Raw genomic sequence first — 22536 nt, forward strand, 5'->3', positions numbered from 1 at the left:
GTTGGAGGATTCTGAGGTAGAACATAAGGTGTTCTTCCTCCAGGCATCAGGTGGTTAGGGAGTGGCAATGGAGGAGGCCCAGGATCTGCATGTCCTTGGCAGAGTGGGCAGGGGAGTTGTAGTGGTGGTGGGGTTGGTTTATGGAGTATTCTGGAGCTGATCTCTGACGTGCTTTGTGAGTAGGCATCCTGTCTCCTCAATGAAGAGGAGACCACATCGAGAGCAACGCATACAGTAAATGAGGAGGAACGCCTCATCTTCCACCTCAGGACTCTCCAACCCCATGGCAGCAATGTGGATTTCACCAGTTTCCTCATTTCCCCTCCCCTCATCTTAACCCAGTTCCAACCCTCCAACTCAGCACCACCCTCTTCCCACCTATCTGCTCCACCCTCCCCTCTGACCGATCACCATTACCCCCACCTTTGTTTACCTATCACACTCTCAGCTAACTTCCCCCTAGCCCCACCCCTCTCCCACTTATCTCTTTAGCCCCTAGGCTCCCAGCCTCACTCTGGCTGAAGGGCTTTTGTGCAAAACATCGCTTCTCCTGCTCCTCGGATGCTGCCTGACCTGCTGTGCTTTTGCAGCACCATACTCTCGACTATGATCTCCAGCATCTGCAGTCCTCACTTTCGCCTAACTGCTCTCTGAACCTGGACTGAGTTGCTGTGTAAACAGTCGCTGGTGTCCCTCCACTCCCAGATGGTAACTTTCAAACTTCAAACTCTGCAGCAATACCTTTAGATTGAGCCTCCTCTTAGATGGTGAGCCCTAGTGACATATTTTTTCTGTCAGGTGCGTGACCTCAATTACAGCAGCTCCTGTTTATTGGCCCTGAGGGTTTCAGCTCTCCCTCAGCATGCTGCCTGTCTTTTACCAGGACTTGATCAATGTTTGGAACATATACGTCTCACTCCGGGTCTTCCTAAGTAGTGGTTATCATCAGAGATCCATTGCCCAAGAAGCAGCATCTTCACCATCAAGTGTCTGGTGGAGGGGAGGGCCATGGGCATGGGAGAGACTAGAGTTGGGGATGTGCTGGGTAGCAGAGACCTGGTCTGAATGTTGCTGCAGTAATTGGCACACAGGACTTCCAACTCATGGCCACTGCCATCTGACACTTAAAAATGGCAATGTTCGGAAAAGACATAGAGTCATAGAGATGTACAGCATGGAAGTAGACCCTTCGGTCCAACCCATCCATGCTGACCAGATATCCCAACCCAATCTTATCCCACCGGCCAGCACCCGGCCCATATCCCTCCAAACCCTTCCTATTCATACACCCATCCAAATGCCTTTCAAATGTTACAATTGTGCCAGCCTTCCCCACTTCCTCTGGCAGCTCATTCCATACACATATACTCTGTGTGAAAAAGTTGCCCGTTAGGTCTCTTTTATATCTTTCCCCTCTTCCCAGGGAAAAGACTTTGTCTATTTATCCTATCCATGCCCCTCATTGTTTTGTAAACCTCTATGAGGTCATCCCTCAGCCTCCGACACTCTAGGGAAAACAGCCCTGTTCAGCCTCTCCCTCTAGCTCAAATCCTCCAACCCTGGCAACATCCTTGTCAATCTTTTCTGATACCTTTCAAGTTTCACAACATCTTTCTGATAGGAAGAAGACCAGAATCACATGCAATATTCCAACAGTGGTCTAACCAACTTCCTGTACAGCTGCAACATGACCTCCCAACTCCTGTACTCAATACTCTGACCAAAAACAGAAAGTATACCAAACGCCTTCTTCACTATCCTATCTATCTGTGACTCCACTTTCAAGGAGCTATGAACCTGCACTCCAAGGACTCTTTGTTCAGCAACACTCGCTAGGACCTTACCATTAAGTATATAAGTCCTGCTAAGATTTGCTTTCCCAAAATGCAGCACCTCGCATTTATCTGAATTCAACTCCATCTGCCACTTCTCAGCCCATTAGCCCATCTGGTCAAGATCCCGTTATAATCTGAGGTAACCTTCTTCGCTGTCCACTACATCTCCAATTCTGATGTCATCTACAAACTTACTAACTATACCTCTTATGCTCGCATCCAAATCGTTTATATAAATGATAAAAAATAGAGGACCCAGCACCGATCCTGTGGCACTCCACTGGTCACAGGCCTCCAGTCTGAAACACAACCCTCCACCACCACCACCCTCTGTCTTCTAACTTTGAGCCAGTTCTGTATCCAAATGGCTAGTTCTCCCTGTATTCCGTGAGATCTAACCTTGCTCACCAGTCTCCCATGGGGAATCTTGTCAAACGCCTTAGTGAAGTCCATTTAGATCACATCACCCGCTCTGCCCTCATCAATCCTCTTTGTGACTTCTTCAAAAAACTCAATTAAGTTTGTGAGGCATGATTTCCCACGCACAAAGCCATGTTGGCTATCCCTAATCAGTCCTTGCCTTTCCAAATACATGTACATCCTGTCCCTCAGGATTCCCTCCAACAACTTGCCCACCACTGACATCAGGCTCACTGGTCTATAGTTCTCTGGCTTGTCCTTACTGCCCTTATTAAAGGGCAAATACAGGGAGAGGTTGAACAGGCTGGGTCTGTTTTCCCTGGAGCGTCGGAGGCTGAGGGGGTGACCTTATAGAGGTTTACAAAATTATGAGGGGCATGGATAGGATAAATAGGCAAAGTCTTTTCCCTGGGGTGAGGGAGTCCAGAACTACAGGGCATAGGTTTAGGGTGAGAGGGGAAAGATATAAAAGAGACCTAAGGGGCAACTTTTTCATGCAGAGGGTGGTACATGTATGGAATGAGCTGCCAGAGGAAGTGGTGGAGGCTGGTACAATTGCAACATTTAAGAGGCATTTGAATGGGTATATGAATAGGAAGGGTTTGGAGGAATATGGGCCGGGTGCTGGCAGGTGGGACTAGATTGGATTGGGATATCTGGTCGGCATGGATGGGTTGGACCGAAGGGTCTGTTTCCATGCTGTACACCTCTATGACTCTATGACTCTAAGAGACATATCTCAAAAAACATTATCAAGAACGAACCCGCTCTACTCACTACAGCAGACTTTCTGTGAGACACACTTAAAATGATTAACTTATCTGTTTCTATGCTGTGACTTCACCCAAACAGTTCCTCCAAGATCAGTTGTGAATTTTGCTGTTTATTTTCCCAGGCATACACCGATGTCCAGTGATACATGAATTCAAACAGCAAAGGCAGTAACTGTGCAGGTACACTGTGGTGTCAGTTTCTTTCTCCCTCTCTCTCCGGCACTGACCTCACCATGTGCTTCCTTTTGTCTGCTCTTCTCCCTTTTAAAAATGCTGTTGTTTTGACTTTTTTTTCAAAGTTCCAAAACAATGCAACAGCATATAAAACAGGAATTGCTGCTCCTGGAATTCGAGGAAATCACCTCCAACACATCATGCTCCAGTTGGAGGATGCTCATGTGTACAGTGGGATCCCCTCTATGTGTACCATTGTTTGGACAGAAATTCACATAGCTACCAGAATGCGGTAATCCTCTCGGGAGCCTGTGTCCTACAGCCTGAGCTGCCTCAGCCATATGTGTTGTATGTCTTTCAGGGAGGCAAAATGGCAAGCTCTGTAAAGACTGCTGCTGCACATCATTCAGCTCTACTCTTTCAACCACCACCTGGGTACACCTTGGTGTTCCTGTTTACCACTGGGCAGTGGGGATTCCCAGTCAGAGTCATCCCTCTTTCCCTGGGGGATCTGAGGTGGAGGGTGTTGCACACCGCAGTTCCTCATATGCACAGATTATGGTAGTTCACAGACTCCCAGCCCAACTGCTTATTTTGAGGCACTATGGAGTCCATGGACCAAGTGTATATTGGTTGTGGATGTTTGCATTCTGTTTCTAATTACTGGAAAATGCTTTTGTTATGTTTTTAGTTGCATTTCAGCCTCACAATCTGATCTTTGGGCATCCGATGAAGAGTGGTGTGGGCAGTTCAAAGGAGTTTCTTGTGGGCCTGCTCCTGGGACTGGTCAGGCTGGTTATTAACAGGTCCAGGCAGTAGGCCATAGAGGAGTCATCCCTGCGCACTGCCTGTCCCTGTTCTACAGTTACACTCAAGCCCTTGGAGAGGGAGGATGCGGTATCCACCAATGCTCGCAATGCCTTTAGGGATAAAGGGCTTCATTTTCCCATCAACTCCGTTTTGATTTAATCCCACCCTTCTCTCCCTACTCCTTCTCCTTCACTTGTTGACACAAGCAATTTATCAGGCTTGTTCAAGTTTAACTGACCACATGGATATTTCTCCTGTTGATAGAAAAGGCAGAATAAAGTCTTCAGACAGCGGTGTCTTTTTACTGTATCACTATATATGTACACACAGCCATGGACCTTTTGAGGAAAATATAGGCAACTACTGCTCAGTCCCATTTGGGGGCAGTGGGAGTGTGGGAAAGGAAAAGAAAACAAATAGGAGTGTCAGAGGTTCTGCTCCCTCTTGGAGCTGGCGCTGATGAAGCTGGATCAATGGCAATGATTTTCTATGGCTAAATAGAAGGTGACTTGGCGACAGGATACTGGCATTAGTGGAAGTATTTCGGTAGCGTTGAAAGAAAAATACACTCCTGAAGACATTCGCTCACAACAGTTGTCTTTGAGTTGAGGTAAGCATTTTTGGCATCATGCCACTATTTGGGAAGCTTGACTCATTCAATATTGCCATTAAAGCCTGGGCCCAGTATGTGGAAATGATTTTTTTTTCAAGCCAATGACATTGGAGCAGATAAAAAGCATTGGCTAATTCTCCTGACAGCTTGTGGATCCACAGCATTTTCATTTATTAGAAGCCTGACTTTCCACGAGGCACCACATACTAAAGCCTTTCAAGAGTTGATGGATTTAGTTAAGAAATATTATGATCCCAAACTCCTTTCATTTTGACATGCTGTCAGTTTTACTCGACAATTTGAAACCAGGGGAATACATATTGGGATTTTTGATGAGGTTAAAATGACTGGCAGTGGCATGTGAAAAATTGAGAGACTGTTTGGTTTCTGGAATTAATGATGTAATCATGCAAAAGCATCTACTAGCTGAAGCCCAAATGGACTTCAAACAGGTACTGCAAGTCACTGCCATTGACTGCCATTGTCGTGTATATATATATATATATATCTGGCTTTGTCATTGGAAAATGTGACAAGTTGAGCTTAGAGTTAGAGGCTATTCCGATGGAAGTGGACACCATCCCAGGCCAACTGAGCCTAGGGAAACATTACTTGAATGAAGAAGGTGAATGCAGATGCTGGAGATCAGAGTCAACAAGTGTGGTGTTGGAAAAGCACAGCAGGTCAGGCAGCATCCGGAGAGCAGGAGAATCAGGGATGAAGCCATTCCTGCTGAAGAACTTACACCCGCATTTCTCCTGCTCCTCGGATGTTGCCTGACCAGCTGTGCTTTTCCAGCACAACACTCTTCAACCACTTGAATGAAGACAATATCAGAGCATATCAGAGAGAACTCAGGACATATCCTGAATAGACAGACCCTGGATCAGCCTCTGCAAATCTCCAAAATAACACCAAACCAAATGATTGTAAACATTTCGAGGATATGGGTTGGCCGACCATTGTAGTTGCTGCCTGTATGCTGACTGGAGACAGCAAAAGAGTCCCATTCGGCCTGAATTGAATAAGACAACTCATAGGCTGGTATCCAGGGCAGTGCACACCCGGAAAGTCCACCTTCAATTGGGTTGGAACAATTCAATTGCTTACCAACATCCAAATCTGAACCAATCAAAATAAAAGTACAATTGAACGTCACCCATTCCCAGTGGAGTTCGATACCGGCTGTATTGGTGATTGACGAAACAATCTTTAACAAAATTTGCTCTGGATTCCAATCCTTAATTTTGCATAATACTTGCACTGGATACAGTTCAGAGAAGAATCACTAGGCTGATTCCTGTGTTGAAAAGATCCTTGTCTTAAACGTCCAGTTACACTGGACTAGAAATGTTAACTCTCTGATCCCTCTACAGATGCTGCCAGACTTGCAGAGTTTCTCCAAAGATTTCAGTTTTTTGTGTGTTCCAAGATGTCAGTGTTCCTCTAAATCCAGTTGTTTGCACAACCCCAATTCCTTGCTGTTTTTTGCATACATTAATGATTTCAATACAAATGTAGGTTTGAATAATAACTTTGTAGGTTATATGAAAATTAGTATAGTAAATATGGGAACAAAAGCCTTCGACTACAGAGCAGTTGCAATTGAATTTCATCCTGAAACATGCGGGGGCCCGCATTTTGTGAGGACAAACAAGGGAAGGGAGTGCACAATGAATGGTAAGACTTCAGGAAGTGCAGAAGTATGTTGGTGTGCATGTCTATAGATCCTTGAAGGCAGCAAAGTAGGTAAATAAGGTGATTAAGAAGCTATATGGGATATTTAGCTTTATCAGGCTAGGCTTATACAAGAGCAAGGAGATTAGGGAACTGCATAAGACAATGGTTAGTCCACAGCTGGAGTACTGTGTGCAGTACTGGTTGTGACACAATAGAAAGGATGTGATTGTATGAGAGACAGTACAAAGGGGCTTCACTAGGATGTTGTCTGAGCTGGAGTTGTTTCAGTTTTGAAGTTAAAAATCACACAACACCAGGTTATAGTCCAACAGGTTTATTTGGAAGCACTAGCTTTGGAGCCCTTCATTGGGTAGTTGTGGAGTATAAGATCACAGGACACAGAATTTATAGCGAAAGATTAGTGTCATGCAACTGAAATGATACATTGAACAAACCTGGTTTGTTAACTCTTTCATCTTTAGAGTGGGTTGCAGGTTTTGCTTCATTAATATGTAAATCCTAGAACTTTTTTTAACTTTGTCCATCCCAGAACCTCTTTTAACATTGTCCACACAAGTCCAACTCTGGCTCCTCCACATTCAGTTTTGAAGAGAGACTAAATAGGCTGGGATTGTTTTCCTCAGAGCAAAGAAGGCAGTGAGAGATCTGGATTGTGGCCAACAAATTCATGAGGGTTGATAGGAGGAAACCTTTTCCTTGGAGGTTGGAGGGGTTGGAGGAATGAGAAGAGACTTAAATTAAGGGCCAGGACATTTAAAAGAAAAGTTTTTCACCCAGACAGTGATGGGCATCCAGAAATCATTGCCTCAAAGGGTGGTAGAGGTGTGAACCATGACAACCATTTAAGAAACATTTGGAAGATAATGTAGCACCACAGCATAGAAAGCTAAAGGTCAAGTCCTGGAAAATGGAATTAAAAGTAGATGAATATTTGATGACTGGCAAAGATGGGATGAGTTGAAGGTAGCATTTGTGCTGTAATAAATATCAAAGAGGCCACCTCCCACATTCCAATTTCAAAACCAATCTCTGTCTCCTTCTCTCTTTCTCTACTTCGCTCCCTCATTCTCTGGTCTCCACTGAACCTCAACAAAAAGAACCAAAGAATGATGTGGCACGATGGCTCAGTGGTTAGCACTACTGAGTCACAGCACCAGGAACCCAGGTTCAATTCCAGTCTTAGGCAACTGTCTGTGTGGGTTTCCTCCAGGTGCTTCAGCTTCCTTCCACAGTCCGAAGATTAGATTACTTACAGTGTGGAAACAGGCCCTTCGGCCCCACAAGTCCACACTGACCCTCTGAAGAGCAACCCACCCAGACCCATTCCCTACATTTACCCCTTCACCTAACACTACGGGCAATTTAGCATGGCCAATTCACCGAACCTGCACATTTTTGGACTGTGGGAGGAAATCAGAGCACCCAGAGGAAATCCACGCAGACACGGGGCGAACGTGCAAACTCCACACAGACAGTTGCCTGAGGCGGGAACCCGGGTCTCTGGCGGTGTGAGGCAGCAGTGCTAACCACTGTGCCACCGTGTGAATTGGCCATTTCTAAATTACCCATAGCCTTTGGTGCATTAGTCAGAGGGAAATGGGTCTGGGTGGGTTACTCTTTGGAGGGCCAGTGTGGACTTGTTGGGCTGAAGGGCCTGTTTCCATGCTGTTGGGAATCTAATCTTCCAAAAAAAAACTGTAGATGCTGGAACATCAAAAGAAAAATCTGAAATTGCTGGAAAATGTCAGCAGATCTGGCAGCATCTGTGGGGGAAACTCAGACTAAACGTTGCAGATCAGTGACCCGGCTTCAGAATTTCCATTAACCTGCCCCACTCTCCCTCATTCCAATTTGATACCAATGCCCACCCCACTCCTTTCAGAGATCACCATTCAGAACTCCCGCGCAGTGACGACAAAGGGCCGCCTCGGCCTCCTATTGGCTACTGAAAGTGTAGAGTGGCAGCTTGGTGGGCGAATCGGAAAAGCGGGTGACTGAAGCCCCGCCCACGCCCACGCGGACCCGGAAGCTGGTGTTTGCTACAGTCAGCGGGAGATTTCCGGGTGTCTTGTGCAGACGGTGAGAAATGAGATGAATGTTGTTTCTGGGAAGGTTACCGTGAGGATATGTGGTCACGCTGTAATGTTATTATAAACACAGACTGGTCCGGGAATCTAATGGTTTGAAGGAAAAAGTACCAACTTTCACTTTTCAGGAGGATGGAGGTCCCAGTGAGGTCAGACAGTGTGTGACCCCGGGAGGATGGAGGTCCCAGAGAGGTCAGACAGTGTGTGACCCCGGGAGGATGGAGGTCCCAGTGAGGTCAGACAGTGTGTGACCCCGGGAGGATGGAGGTCCCAGAGAGGTCAGACAGTGTGTGACCCCGAGAGAATGGAGGTCCCAGAGAGGTCAGACAGTGTGTGACCCCGAGAGAATGGAGGTCCCAGAGAGGTCAGACAGTGTGTGACCCCGGGGAGGATGGAGGTCCCAGAGAGGTCAGACAGTGTGTGACCCCGGGAGGATGGAGGTCCCAGAGAGGTCAGACAGTGTGTGACCCCGGGAGGATGGAGGTCCCAGAGAGGTCAGACAGTGTGTGACCCCGGGGAGGATGGAGGTCCCAGAGAGGTCAGACAGTGTATGACCCCGGGGAGGATGGAGGTCCCAGAGAGGTCAGACAGTGTGTGACCCTGGGAGGATGGAGGTCCCAGTGAGGTCAGACAGTGTGTGACCCCGGGGAGGATGGAGGTCCCAGAGAGGTCAGACAGTGTGTGACCCCGGGAGGATGGAGGTCCCAGAGAGGTCAGACAGTGTATGACCCCGGGAGGATGGAGGTCCCAGAGAGGTCAGACAGTGTGTGACCCCGGGGAGGATGGAGGTCCCAGAGAGGTCAGACAGTGTGTGACCCCGGGAGGATGGAGGTCCCAGAGAGGTCAGACAGTGTATGACCCCGGGAGGATGGAGGTCCCAGAGAGGTCAGACAGTGTGTGACCCCGGGGAGGATGGAGGTCCCAGAGAGGTCAGACAGTGTGTGACCCCGGGAGGATGGAGGTCCCAGAGAGGTCAGACAGTGTGTGACCCCGGGGAGGATGGAGGTCCCAGAGAGGTCAGACAGTGTGTGACCCCGGGAGGATGGAGGTCCCAGAGAGGTCAGACAGTGTGTGACCCCGGGAGAATGGAGGTCCCAGAGAGGTCAGACAGTGTGTGACCCCGGGAGGATGGAGGTCCCAGAGAGGTCAGACAGTGTGTGACCCCGGGAGGATGGAGGTCCCAGAGAGGTCAGACAGTGTGTGACCCCGGGAGAATGGAGGTCCCAGTGAGGTCAGACAGTGTGTGACCCCGGGAGAATGGAGGTCCCAGTGAGGTCAGACAGTGTGTGACCCCGGGGAGGATGGAGGTCCCAGTGAGGTCAGACAGTGTGTGACCCCGGGAGGATGGAGGTCCCAGTGAGGTCAGACAGTGTGTGACCCCGGGAGGATGGAGGTCCCAGTGAGGTCAGACAGTGTGTGACCCCGGGAGGATGGAGGTCCCAGTGAGGTCAGACAGTGTGTGACCCCGGGAGGATGGAGGTCCCAGAGAGGTCAGACAGTGTGTGACCCCGGGAGAATGGAGGTCCCAGTGAGGTCAGACAGTGTGTGACCCCGGGAGGATGGAGGTCCCAGTGAGGTCAGACAGTGTGTGACCCCGGGAGGATGGAGGTCCCAGAGAGGTCAGACAGTGTGTGACCCCGGGAGAATGGAGGTCCCAGTGAGGTCAGACAGTGTGTGACCCCGGGAGGATGGAGGTCCCAGTGAGGTCAGACAGTGTGTGACCCCGGGAGGATGGAGGTCCCAGTGAGGTCAGACAGTGTGTGACCCCGGGAGGATGGAGGTCCCAGTGAGGTCAGACAGTGTGTGACCCCGAGAGGATGGAGGTCCCAGTGAGGTCAGACAGTGTGTGACCCCGGGAGGATGGAGGTCCCAGTGAGGTCAGACAGTGTGTGACCCCGGGAGGATGGAGGTCCCAGAGAGGTCAGACAGTGTGTGACCCCGGGAGGAGGAGGAGGTCCCAGAGAGGTCAGACAGTGTGTGACCCCGGGGAGGATGGAGGTCCCAGAGAGGTCAGACAGTGTGTGACCCCGAGAGGATGGAGATCCCAGTGAGGTCAGACAGTGTGTGACCCCGGGAGGATGGAGGTCCCAGAGAGGTCAGACAGTGTGTGACCCCGGGAGGAGGAGGTCCCAGAGAGGTCAGACAGTGTGTGACCCCGGGGAGGATGGAGGTCCCAGAGAGGTCAGACAGTGTGTGACCCCGGGAGGATGGAGGTCCCAGAGAGGTCAGACAGTGTGTGACCCCGGGAGGATGGAGGTCCCAGTGAGGTCAGACAGTGTGTGACCCCGGGAGGATGGAGGTCCCAGTGAGGTCAGACAGTGTGTGACCCCGGGAGGATGGAGGTCCCAGAGAGGTCAGACAGTGTGTGACCCCGGGAGGATGGAGGTCCCAGAGAGGTCAGACAGTGTGTGACCCCGGGAGGATGGAGGTCCCAGAGAGGTCAGACAGTGTGTGACCCCGGGGAAGATGGAGGTCCCAGAGAGGTCAGACAGTGTGTGACCCCGGGAGGATGGAGGTCCCAGAGAGGTCAGACAGTGTGTGACCCCGGGAGGATGGAGGTCCCAGAGAGGTCAGACAGTGTGTGACCCCGGGGAGGATGGAGGTCCCAGAGAGGTCAGACAGTGTGTGACCCCGGGAGGATGGAGGTCCCAGAGAGGTCAGACAGTGTGTGACCCCGTGGAGGATGGAGGTCCCAGTGAGGTCAGACAGTGTGTGACCCCGGGAGGATGGAGATCCCAGAGAGGTCAGACAGTGTGTGACCCCGGGAGGATGGAGGTCCCAGTGAGGTCAGACAGTGTGTCACCCCGGGAGGATGGAGGTCCCAGTGAGGTCAGACAGTGTGTGACCCCGGGAGGATGGAGGTCCCAGAGAGGTCAGACAGTGTGTGACCCCGGGAGGATGGAGGTCCCAGAGAGGTCAGACAGTGTGTGACCCCGGGAGGATGGAGGTCCCAGAGAGGTCAGACAGTGTGTGACCCCGGGGAGGATGGAGGTCCCAGAGAGGTCAGACAGTGTGTGACCCCGGAAGGATGGAGGTCCCAGAGAGGTCAGACAGTGTGTGACCCCGGGAGGATGGAGGTCCCAGAGAGGTCAGACAGTGTGTGACCCCGGGGAGGATGGAGGTCCCAGTGAGGTCAGACAGTGTGTGACCCCGGGAGGATGGAGGTCCCAGAGAGGTCAGACAGTGTGTGCCCCCGTGGAGGATGGAGGTCCCAGTGAGGTCAGACAGTGTGTGACCCCGGGAGGATGGAGATCCCAGAGAGGTCAGACAGTGTGTGACCCCGGGAGGATGGAGGTCCCAGTGAGGTCAGACAGTGTGTGACCCCGAGAGGATGGAGATCCCAGAGAGGTCAGACAGTGTGTGACCCCGGGGAGGATGGAGGTCCCAGTGAGGTCAGACAGTGTGTGACCCCGAGAGGATGGAGATCCCAGTGAGGTCAGACAGTGTGTGACCCCGGGAGGATGGAGATCCCAGAGAGGTCAGACAGTGTGTGACCCCGGGAGGATGGAGGTCCCAGAGAGGTCAGACAGTGTGTGACCCCGGGAGGATGGAGGTCCCAGTGAGGTCAGACAGTGTGTGACGCCCCTGGAGGATGGAGGTCCCAGAGAGGTCAGACAGTGTGTGACCCCGGGAGGATGGAGGTCCCAGAGAGGTCAGACAGTGTGTGACCCCGGGAGGATGGAGGTCCCAGAGAGGTCAGACAGTGTGTGACCCCGGGAGGATGGAGGTCCCAGAGAGGTCAGACAGTGTGTGACCCCAGGAGGATGGAGGTCCCAGTGAGGTCAGACAGTGTGTGACCCCGGGAGGATGGAGGTCCCAGTGAGGTCAGACAGTGTATGACCCCGGAGAGGATGGAGGTCCCAGAGAGGTCAGACAGTGTGTGACCCCCTGGGGAGGATGGAGGTCCCAGAGAGGTCAGACAGTGTGTGACCTCAGGAGGATGGAGCTCCCAGAGAGGTCAGACAGTGTATGACCCCGGGGAGGATGGAGGTTCCAGAGAGGTCAGACAGTGTATGACCCCGGGGAGGATGGAGGTCCCAGAGAGGTCAGACAGTGTATGACCCCGGGGAGGATGGAGGTCCCAGAGAGGTCAGACAGTGTGTGACCCCCTGAAAGAATGGAGGTCCCAGAGAGGTCAGGCAGTGTGTGTCTCCTGGGGAGGATGGAGGTCCCAATGAGGTCAGACAGTGTGTGACCCCAGGAGGATGGAGCTCCCAGAGAGGTCAGACAGTGTGTGTCCCACCGGGAGGATGGAGGTCCCAGTAAGGTCAGACAGTGTATGACCCCCCCGGGAGGATGGAGGTCCCAGAGAGGTCAGGCCGTGTGTGTCTCCTGGGGAGGATGGCGGTCCCAGTAAGGTCAGACAGTGTGTGACCCCCTGGGAGAATGGAGGTCCCAGAGAGGTCAGGCAGTGTGTGTCTCCTGGGGAGGATGGCGGTCCCAGTAAAGTCAGACAGTGTGTGACCCCGGGGAGGATGGAGGTCCCAGTAAGGTCAGACAGTGTGTGACCCTGAGGAGGATGGAGGTCGCAGTGAGGTCAGACAGTGTGTGTCCCACCGGGAGGATGGAGGTCCCAGAGAGGTCAGGCAGTGTGTGTCTCCTGGGGAGGACAGAGGTCCCAGTGAGGTCAGACAGTGTGTGACCTCCCAGGAGGATGGAAATCCCAGAGAGGTCAGAAAGTGTGTGACCCCCCGGGAGGGTGGAGGTCCCAGAGAGGTCAGACAGTGTGTGACTGCCCGGGAGGGTGGAGGTCCCAGAGAGGTCAGACAGTGTGTGACCCCCCCGGGAGGGTGGAGGTCCGAGAGCGGTCAGACAGTGTGTGACCCCGGGGAGGATGGAGGTCCCAGAGAGGTCAGACAGTGTATGACCCCGGGGAGGATGGAGGTCCCAGAGAGGTCAGACAGTGTGTGACCCCGGGGAGGATGGAGGTCCCAGAGAGGTCAGGCAGTGTGTGACCCCCTGGAAGAATGGAGGTCCCAGAGAGGTCAGACAGTGTGTGTCCCACTGGGAGGATGGAGGTCCCAGAGAGGTCAGACAGTGTGTGACCCCAGGAGGATGGAGCTCCCAGAGAGGTCAGACAGTGTATGACCCCAGGGAGGATGGAGGTTCCAGAGAGGTCAGACAGTGTATGACCCCGGGGAGGATGGAGGTCCCAGAGAGGTCAGACAGTGTATGACCCCGGGGAGGATGGAGGTCCCAGAGAGGTCAGACAGTGTGTGACCCCCTGGAAGAATGGAGGTCCCAGAGAGGTCAGGCAGTGTGTGTCTCCTGGGGAGGATGGAGGTCCCAGTGAGGTCAGACAGTGTGTGACCCCAGGAGGATGGAGCTCCCAGAGAGGTCAGACAGTGTATGACCCCGGGGAGGATGGAGGTCCCAGAGAGGTCAGACAGTGTGTGTCCCACCGGGAGGATGGAGGTCCCAGAGAGGTCAGACTGTGTGTGTCCCACCGGGAGGATGGAGGTCCCAGAGAGGTCAGACAGTGTGTGACCCCGGGGAGGATGGAGGTCCCAGAGAGGTCAGACAGTGTGAGACCCCGTGAGGATGGAGGTCCCAGAGAGGTCAGACAGTGTATGACCCCGGGGAGGATGGAGGTCCCAGAGAGGTCAGACAGTGTGTGACCCCGGGGAGGATGGAGGTCCCAGAGAGGTCAGACAGTGTATGACCCCGGGGAGGATGGAGGTCCCAGAGAGGTCAGACAGTGTGTGACCCCGGGAGGATGGAGGTCCCAGAGAGGTCAGACCGTGTGTGACCCCGGGAGGATGGAGGTCCCAGAGAGGTCAGTGTATGACCCCGGGGAGGATGGCGGTCCCAGAGAGGTCAGACAGTGTGTTTGTCCCCCAGGAGGTTGAAGGTCCTAGTGAGGTCAGACAGTGTGTACCCCTGAGAGGAGGTCCCAGTGAGGTCAGTCGGCGTGTGACTCCCCCCCCCCCCCCCCCCCCCGCCTCCGCCCCGCCCCGCCCCACCCCGCCCCGCCCCACCCCACCCCAGGAGGATGGAGGTCCCAGGGTATGATACAACAGCCAACGGCCACCAATATCCCGACTACTACTATCAGGGAAGTAAGGATGGAAACCACCACCCCCTTCCATTTTCCAAACCAGGGTTCAAGCCATCCCGTGAGAGATGTGTCTACTCCTGAATTCTCAGCCAGTTCCTCTGCTAAGGTAGTCAATCCCCTTAAGGCCTGAGTAATTGAACCATCAGGTGCAGTGTTATTAGGAATAAAGGTACAACAGCTTCCTCCTAACGTCACACACACACACTTTTTCTGCTAAAATCATATCAAGGGCCATTCTGTTCTCCCATGCCATCCTCCTTGTCGCATCAAGCTGGTCTGATATTCCTTTAACCGCATCTCTTGTATAATTTATAAATCGCTGTTGATTATAGAAAATGTAAGTTATCCAATCTACATTTTTATTAATTGTTACCCACCAAAAGAGAGCTGACTCAAAACCTGCTGCAATCTGGTTGCGAGCCTTGAATTCATCAGATACCCCCCCCCAGGAACTCCTACCGAATCAAGATAAATCCTGTCATCGAAAGAAGTATCTAACAGTGATCTCTTACCCCTTCCCTTTTTCCCTACTACCTTTTCCTTCTCAAATGCCAGGGTAAATGGAATTGCCAATTGTACAAATGCACATATCCCTCTCCAATCCGGAGGGAGGGAGGGTCTCAGTATTTTGCCTCCACAGTACCACCACAGATCCACTCGGGGAACCTTTAGTGCTGAGTAGTTCCCTCCTTTCTCCGTTTTGGTGACATTCTTAATCTCTGTCCATAATTTCAGCTCCCCCAAATCTCTCGACCGACTTGTATCTTGTCTACGCACACACAACGTGTGATGTCCAACTGCGGCAGAAAATGTGGGGGGGACTTTTGCATCTATCTTCTCCAAGGGAGGGAACATCAGAGATAGGGAGGTACAATTCCTATCATTCCATGCAGTCTCATCCTGATACAGGGCTATCATACATTTCATGCCCTTCCTGTCTCGCTTCCACCCGAGCGGAAAGGGAACCACCTGGGCCACTGGCCTACTGGAGGCACATCCATAGCAATTGCTTTTGTTCAGACTTTTTACAGTATACTTTACCCATTCAACCCAGGCATTTGCATCCCCGTACCCAGTTTCTATTTCGATAGTCTGTTTCAAGTCCTTTACCTCTATAATTTTTACTACTTTAGGATCAGTGGGACGGGTGAAAGGTTGTATCTCATTATCCAGTAGTTCTACCCATTTTCCCTGTCCTAAACTAATTCAAAAACAACAGCCCAAGAAATCCTTCCCATTTGCTTTCATTTCTATCCCAAATGTTTCATTTAATTGTATCTCATAGGTGCCCCCCTCCCAGAATTGCTTCGTGCCATGTGGTTTTCTTTATCGTTAGGTATATTGGGTTACACTTTTTATCGGGACAATCGCGAGCTGGTCGGAAGGGGGCCCGGTGTACTGTGACGAGACCATTATACCAAGTACCATTCCCAAGGCCATCCCCATAGGACTCAAGGTGTATCTCAGAGCGGCAGTACTGTCTCTGATTATCTACATCCCCACAATTTACTAAGCTGCATGCATCAGCGTCTATTACTTGTGGATTATTAACAGTTAATAATACATATGAAAATGATATTTGACAATATCCCAATACCAAGAGGGCTAGCATCATAACTCTAAACATTCCCAGTATTCTAATCATCATGCTGAAGCACAAAAAGACTTAATATACAATCTTACAGAAATAATCCCGTGCTCGCGTCGCTACTGTACAATCAGTTACTCAAAGTCTCTTTAGTCTGAGTTTCAGCGGGTCTTGCGTTGATTCAGCTGTCCAGACTTCTTCCTCAACTGGAGGGCCCACTGGCCCTTTGATCTAAGTGTAGTGAGTCCAGCCTTTTTCCGCCGTCCTTATTGCCGTTTCGGTAGTCAAAAGAGCCTGGTACGGCCCTTCCCAGTCCGGCTGCAATTTAGTCTCTCTCCATGATTTTACTAAGACCCAATCACCTGGCTGGATGGGATGAACGGTGAATTCAAGGGGTGGAGTCTGTGCCAATAAACCCTGTTTCCTGAGGAAAGACAAAGAGGAGAACAAGCCCAGTATATACTTCTTTAAGAACAAATCTTTAGTTTCGGGAATTGGCAATTCTCCATTCGTTCCCAGATAAGGTAATCCAAATAAGATTTCATAGGGGAATAGTTCAAAGTTTGTGCGAAGATTTGTAGCTCTGGTGCTCGTTGTTGTGGTTCTGTTCGCCGAGCTGGAAGTTTTTGTTGCAAACGTTTCGTCCCCTGGCTAGGCAACATCATCAGTGCTTGGGAGCCTCCTGCAAAAGCGCTTCTTTGATGTTTCCTCCGGTGTTTATAGTGGTCTGTCCCTGCCGCTTCCGGTTGTCAGTTTCAGCTGTCCGCTGTAGTGGTTGGTATATTGGGTCCAGGTCGATGTGTTTGTTGATGGAGTTTGAGGATGAATGCCATGCCTCTAGGAATTCCCTGGCTGTTCTCTGTCTGGCTTGCCCTATGATAGTAGTGTTGTCCCAGTCGAATTCCCCATAGGGGAATAGTCCTAAATCTTTCCTCCGCCAAGGGACAAGCCCAAAAGGTATCCTTTAAATCTATCACACTAAACCATCTGTGGTCATGAGGGACCTTACTTAATAACGTGTAGGGGTTTGGCACCACTGGGTGCCTGATCTGTACTATTCGATTTAATGTTCTCAAATCCTGCACCAATCGATAAGTTCCATCAGATTTCCATACTGGTAGAATTGGGGTATTATAAGGAAACATACATGGCTCCAACAGTCCATCTCTAATCAGTCCCTCAATTACTGGCTGCAGTCCTCGTTTACCTTCTATGGAAATGGGATATTGTCGCTCACTGACAATATCTCCTTTCCTTTTTAAATTTACTTCAACGGGAGGGATCTGTAGTCCTCCACGATTCCCTTCCCTAGCCCATACAATAGGGTCTATCTCTCTCTCTCTATCCTCTGTCAACATTGCCATTTGTACAACTAATTCTTTTTCCTGAATTCCAATCTCCAGTCCTAAGAGGATAATTAAGTCTCTCCCTAGTAAGTTACTTCCTATATCAGGGATATACAGCAGTTCCCCTGTGATCCTATCCTTAGGACCTTCTATCATCATAGGTTCAAATACTGGAACAGTAAATCCTTCCCCTTTTACCCCCGAAATAGTAATTGACGGTGTCGACATTTCTACTTTCTTTGGTTTAAAATTCAGCAATGACTGTGCTGCCCCCGTATCTACGAGGAAGACTACCTCTTCCCTACAGGGTCCCACCTTCAAGTTTATCAAGGGTTCCTGGTGGGCCCCCGAGGGCAGGAACCCCTGACACCCCTATTCTTCATCAAAATTCATAAGCGGAATTGCCCTTTCTTCCCTTTGTAGATCAGGACACTCCCGCTTAAATGCCCTATCTTTCCGCAATAATAACATCCTGCCTGTGGAGACCTCCATCTCTGCCCCTGTCGCTCGAACCCTCTATCAAATGCTCTCCCTCTCCCTCTCCCTCTCCCTCTCCCTCTCCCTCTCCCTCTCCCTCTCCCTCTCCCTCTCCCTCTCCCTCTCTGTCCTACATGCTGCCTCCCGCCGCTCCGGTTGCTCAATATTGGTTCCATTCTCCTCTTAACTACCTCATCAACTGTAGCTACCATCATTTTCGCCTTCTGTTTTTGTCTCTCATCCTCTCTCTTTACAAACACTTTCTGTGCCTCTCTTAACAATTCATCTAATGGTTTTTCGCCCCACCCTTCTATCTTCTGTATCTTTCTCTGTATGTCTGGCCATGCCTTTGTCACAAAATATACTTTCAAAAGACCCTGTGCCACTGGGTCCTCAGGGTTCATTCCAGAATATTTCCGCATTGAGTCTCTTAATCTTTGCAAGAAAGCTGAGGGAGTCTCATCTTTCTCCTGTCTAACTTCAAAGGCTTTAGTCAGATACTGCGACTTCGGAACTGCCTCTCTTATTCCTTTTAGAATCAGGTCTTTCAATTCCCTCATTTCTTCTCTATGCACCGGGTTTTGGTTTTCCCACTGGGGATCTCTGAGGGGAAACTTCGTCTCTCCCTTTCAGCATCCCCATCTCCAATCTGGTGTTCCCTGTCCCATATTTTAATGGCTGCTCCCCATATAAGTCCCCTTTCCTGCCCAGCAAATAGTATATTCAAAATAGACATTAACTCAGCCCATGTATACAGACTGGGCCCCAAAAATTGATCAATTTGTTCAGACAACCCTACCGGATCCTCAACCAGGACCTTCATTTCCTTTTTAAATGTTCTGATCTCCCCACTGGTGAGGGGGGCACTCACAAACCCAATCTCTTTGTCCCCTATTGGTACCTCCCGAAGGGGATAAGTCATTACGTTCTTCCCCTTTTTCTTTTTTAAAGAAATATTGCAATATTTCTAGCTCCCCATCAATTCATGCTTGACTAACTTTAAAGCCTGTTCCAAACTTGTAAATATATTTATATATTTATGTTCATTTATTCAGTTTTTAATATTTAAAATGTAAAATGCATACAGTTCCTAATTTTGAAATCCACTGTAATCACCCAGTTTTAGTCCCTTAATTTAAATCCAAAATTAGTTTTCTTAAGTAGTCCTGACCAATCATTGCTCAATTACAATACTATAGGTCGTGAAATAATCAGAGCTGCCTTAAAAGAATTTGTCTATTCAAGTTTAAAAAAAAAACTTCTAATGCATGAACAATGGCCGAATCCAAGGTCACAGATATTAACTATAGGAGTTTCGTTTTTACTACAATCTAATGTTGAACTGAAACTTCAACTGTCCTCCATAAATTGCTTTTATGTAAAGATAAAAGAGATTAGTTAGAAACTGATAGTAAGGCAGTCATGACCTGTAAAAAGAACAGGAGTTATCATTCTTTTTTTCATAATCTCTATAGAATCCTTAACCTTAAAAGAAATCATGTTAAGTTTCCATAATAAAAATCAGATTCAAAACAGTCCTGGAACTCAAGCTCCAGGGAATAAAACACAAACATTCAATCACCAACAAACAAATGTTCACTCAAACCAAATCACAAAGGGTTAAACTTTCTACCAGCTGTACAGCTTTTTTCATTCTCTTTCTCTCTCTCACTCATTGACATATAAATTCAGATATTTACAAACCCAGTCTTCGTCCGATCTGTACTTTGGCCAGAAGACGGCGGGACGAAGAATGGATTCCTTAGTCCATACAAAGCGACAATATTTAATCATCTTTTTCCCTTGTACAAGTATTATTTTGCCAATTCCACAACATCCTGCCCAACGGACTTTCTGGAGGTATGTTGTAAGGGACCCCGCCTCCATTTCCATTGCCTTGTCCGTCTTTTGTTCTCCCGGAGGCTTTTCCTTACCCACGGCACAATCCATATTGAGTTCCTTCGTTAGTCCCTTATTAACTACTAAAACTCAATCCCGGCCACCAAGGCAATACTTAAAAGTCAATTTTCTTACCTTGGTCGGTGCACAGAGTTGCCTGGCCCCTTTTCTATCGACTTCCTCTCACTGTCTGATTCAGATGTCTCTCTTGTGGGATCCGTACCAGTTGCCAAGGGAGCAGACCAAACCGGGACACGAGACCGCTCCTCAATGGGGAACGGGACGCGTCTTCCCAGAGTCCAGGGCCAACCACTCCCCCCGGCGATGGAAGAAAATCCCGGACAGCCCCCAATTGTGAGAAACAAAGCTCACTCACTTCAATAATTGCAGTCCGAGACAAAATCTGAATCAGCAGTGTCCTTTATTTTACACTTGCGAGAGGGTGTGATGTCCAGTGCCTATAAGGCAGAGGACATACACACCCCAAATTCAATTCATACACAATATTTATATAATTTGGTTTCTTTTGTTTTACATTGCTCCTCCCCTGTTTACATCCTCCACTTCCCTAAGACTGGCCCCCCTTACCCCTGTTTATCTCTTGCCTTATCCGGCCTTGTCTGTGACAAAATGCTTATTCTGGCCTCACAAGGCCGTTTGACCTCATCCCGCTGTAGGTCATTGTTAGGCATATTCTTTCTTCATCATTATCTCCCCCCTCCATCTGTGCCTTTCCCGAGGCCGTTCTGATCCCTATGACCCTTTTAATTGGGGTTTGTTCCTGTGTCTCTGTAAAGGTGGGAAACAGATGTTTATACCTACTGTTTGTACAGGCGTATCTAGCTTAACTTCACCCCCCACAACATCTTATCTATTCGCCCTTAATATCCACCATTGTTTTGCTGTCCCATTTCATTCTGGCATACAATTTTAGCTAATACAAAAACAATTATATATTTCCTCCACATCGTTTCCATTCTTGTTGACTCAGCTCTTGGCTAAAACAATTACACACTGGTGTGAGTTCATTTACTTTTATATAATCAATTATAATTGCAGAATTGCAGAAGTAACATTAATTTATCTATATCCCACAGTGACCCTGGGGAGGATGGAGGTCCCAGAGAGGTCAGACAGTGTGTGACCCTGGGGAGGATGGAGGTCCCAGAGAGGTCAGACAGTGTGTTCCCCCCTCAGGAGGCTGGAGGTCCCAGAGAGGTCAGGCAGTGTGTGACCCCCCCCGGGATGGTGGAGGTCCCAGTGAAGTCAGACAGCGTGTGACCCCGGAGAGGATGGAGGTCCCAGAGAGGTCAGACAGTGTGTGACCCCCCGGGAGGATGGATGTCCCAGTGAGGTCAGACAGTGTGTGACCCCGGAGAGGATGGAAGTCCCAGTGCGGTCAGTCAGTGAGGAGGTCCCAGTGAGGTCAGAAGGTGTGTGACCCTACCCCCCCCCCCCCTCCAGGAGGATAGAGGTCCCAGAGAGGTCAGACAGTGTGTGACCCCGGGAGTAAGGAGGTCCCAGAGAGGTCAGACGGTGTGTGACCCCGGGGAGGATGGAGGTCCCAGTGAGGTCAGACGGTGTGTGACCCCGGGGAGGATGGAGGTCCCAGTGAGGTCAGACAGTGTGTGACCCCGGGGAGGATGGAGGTCCCAGTGAGGTCAGACAGTGTGTGCCCCCGGGAGGATGGAGGTCCCAGTGAGGTCAGACAGTGTGTGACCCCGGGGAGGATGGAGGTCCCAGTGAGGTCAGACAGTGTGTGACCCCGGGGAGGATGGAGGTCCCAGTGAGGTCAGACAGTGTGTGACCCCGGGAGGATGGAGGTCCCAGTGAGGTCAGACAGTGTGAGACCCCGGGGAGAATGGAGGTCCCAGTGAGGTCAGACAGTGTGTGACCCCGGGAGGATGGAGGTCCCAGTGAGGTCAGACAGTGTGTGACCCCGGGGAGGATGGAGGTCCCAGAGAAGTCAGACAGTGTGTGACCCCCCAGGGAGGATGGAGGTCGCAGTGAGGTCAGACAGTGTGTGACCCCGGGAGGATGGAGGTCCCAGTGAGGTCAGACTGTGTGACCCCCCCGGGGAGGATGGAGGTCCCAGTGAGGTCAGACAGTGTGTGACCCCGGGAGGATGGAGGTCCCAGTGAGGTCAGATGGTGTGTGACCCCGATGAGGATGGAGGTCCCAGAGAAGTCAGACAGTGTGTGACCCCCCAGGGAGGATGGAGGTCGCAGTGAGGTCAGACAGTGTGTGACCCCGGGAGGATGGAGGTCCCAGTGAGGTCAGACGGTGTGTGACCCCAGGGAGGATGGAGGTCCCAGAGAAGTCAGGCAGTGTGTGACCCACCGGGGAGGATGGAGGTCCCAGTGAGGTCAGACAGTGTGTGACCCCGGGAGGATGGAGGTCCCAGTGATGTCAGACGGTGTGTGACCCCAGGGAGGATGGAGGTCCCAGAGAAGTCAGGCAGTGTGTGACCCACCGGGGAGGATGGAGGTCCCAGTGAGGTCAGACAGTGTGTGACCCCGGGAGGATGGAGGTCCCAGTGAGGTCAGACAGTGTGTGACCCCGGGGAGGATGGAGGTCCCAGAGAAGTCAGGCAGTGTGTGACCCCCCCGGGGAGGATGGAGGTCCCAGTGAGGTCAGACAGTGTGTGACCCTGGGAGGATGGAGATCCCAGTGAGGTCAGACAGTGTGTGACCCCGGGAGGATGGAGGTCCCAGTGAGGTCAGACAGTGTGTGACCCCGGGAGGATGGAGGTCCC

The 22536-nt window shown here is 50.6% G+C and overlaps 1 protein-coding gene across 1 annotated transcript in view; it reads left to right on the forward strand.

Moving 5' to 3' along the window:
• Positions 1-8386: 8386 nt before the first annotated feature.
• The window catches only part of LOC122542350 (NACHT, LRR and PYD domains-containing protein 3-like), a 93168-nt gene continuing 79018 nt past the window's right edge, over positions 8387-22536 (forward strand). The window contains exon 1 of the mRNA XM_043680040.2: positions 8387-8405. The gene's annotated coding sequence lies outside the window, so the exon portion shown is untranslated. The remainder of the gene's footprint in view (positions 8406-22536) is intronic.

The sequence above is a fragment of the Chiloscyllium plagiosum genome, unplaced genomic scaffold (assembly GCF_037043375.1).
Source record: "Chiloscyllium plagiosum isolate Xiang-an unplaced genomic scaffold, Cpla_swu_hap1 HiC_scaffold_33, whole genome shotgun sequence".
NCBI classification, from domain to species: domain Eukaryota; kingdom Metazoa; phylum Chordata; class Chondrichthyes; order Orectolobiformes; family Hemiscylliidae; genus Chiloscyllium; species Chiloscyllium plagiosum.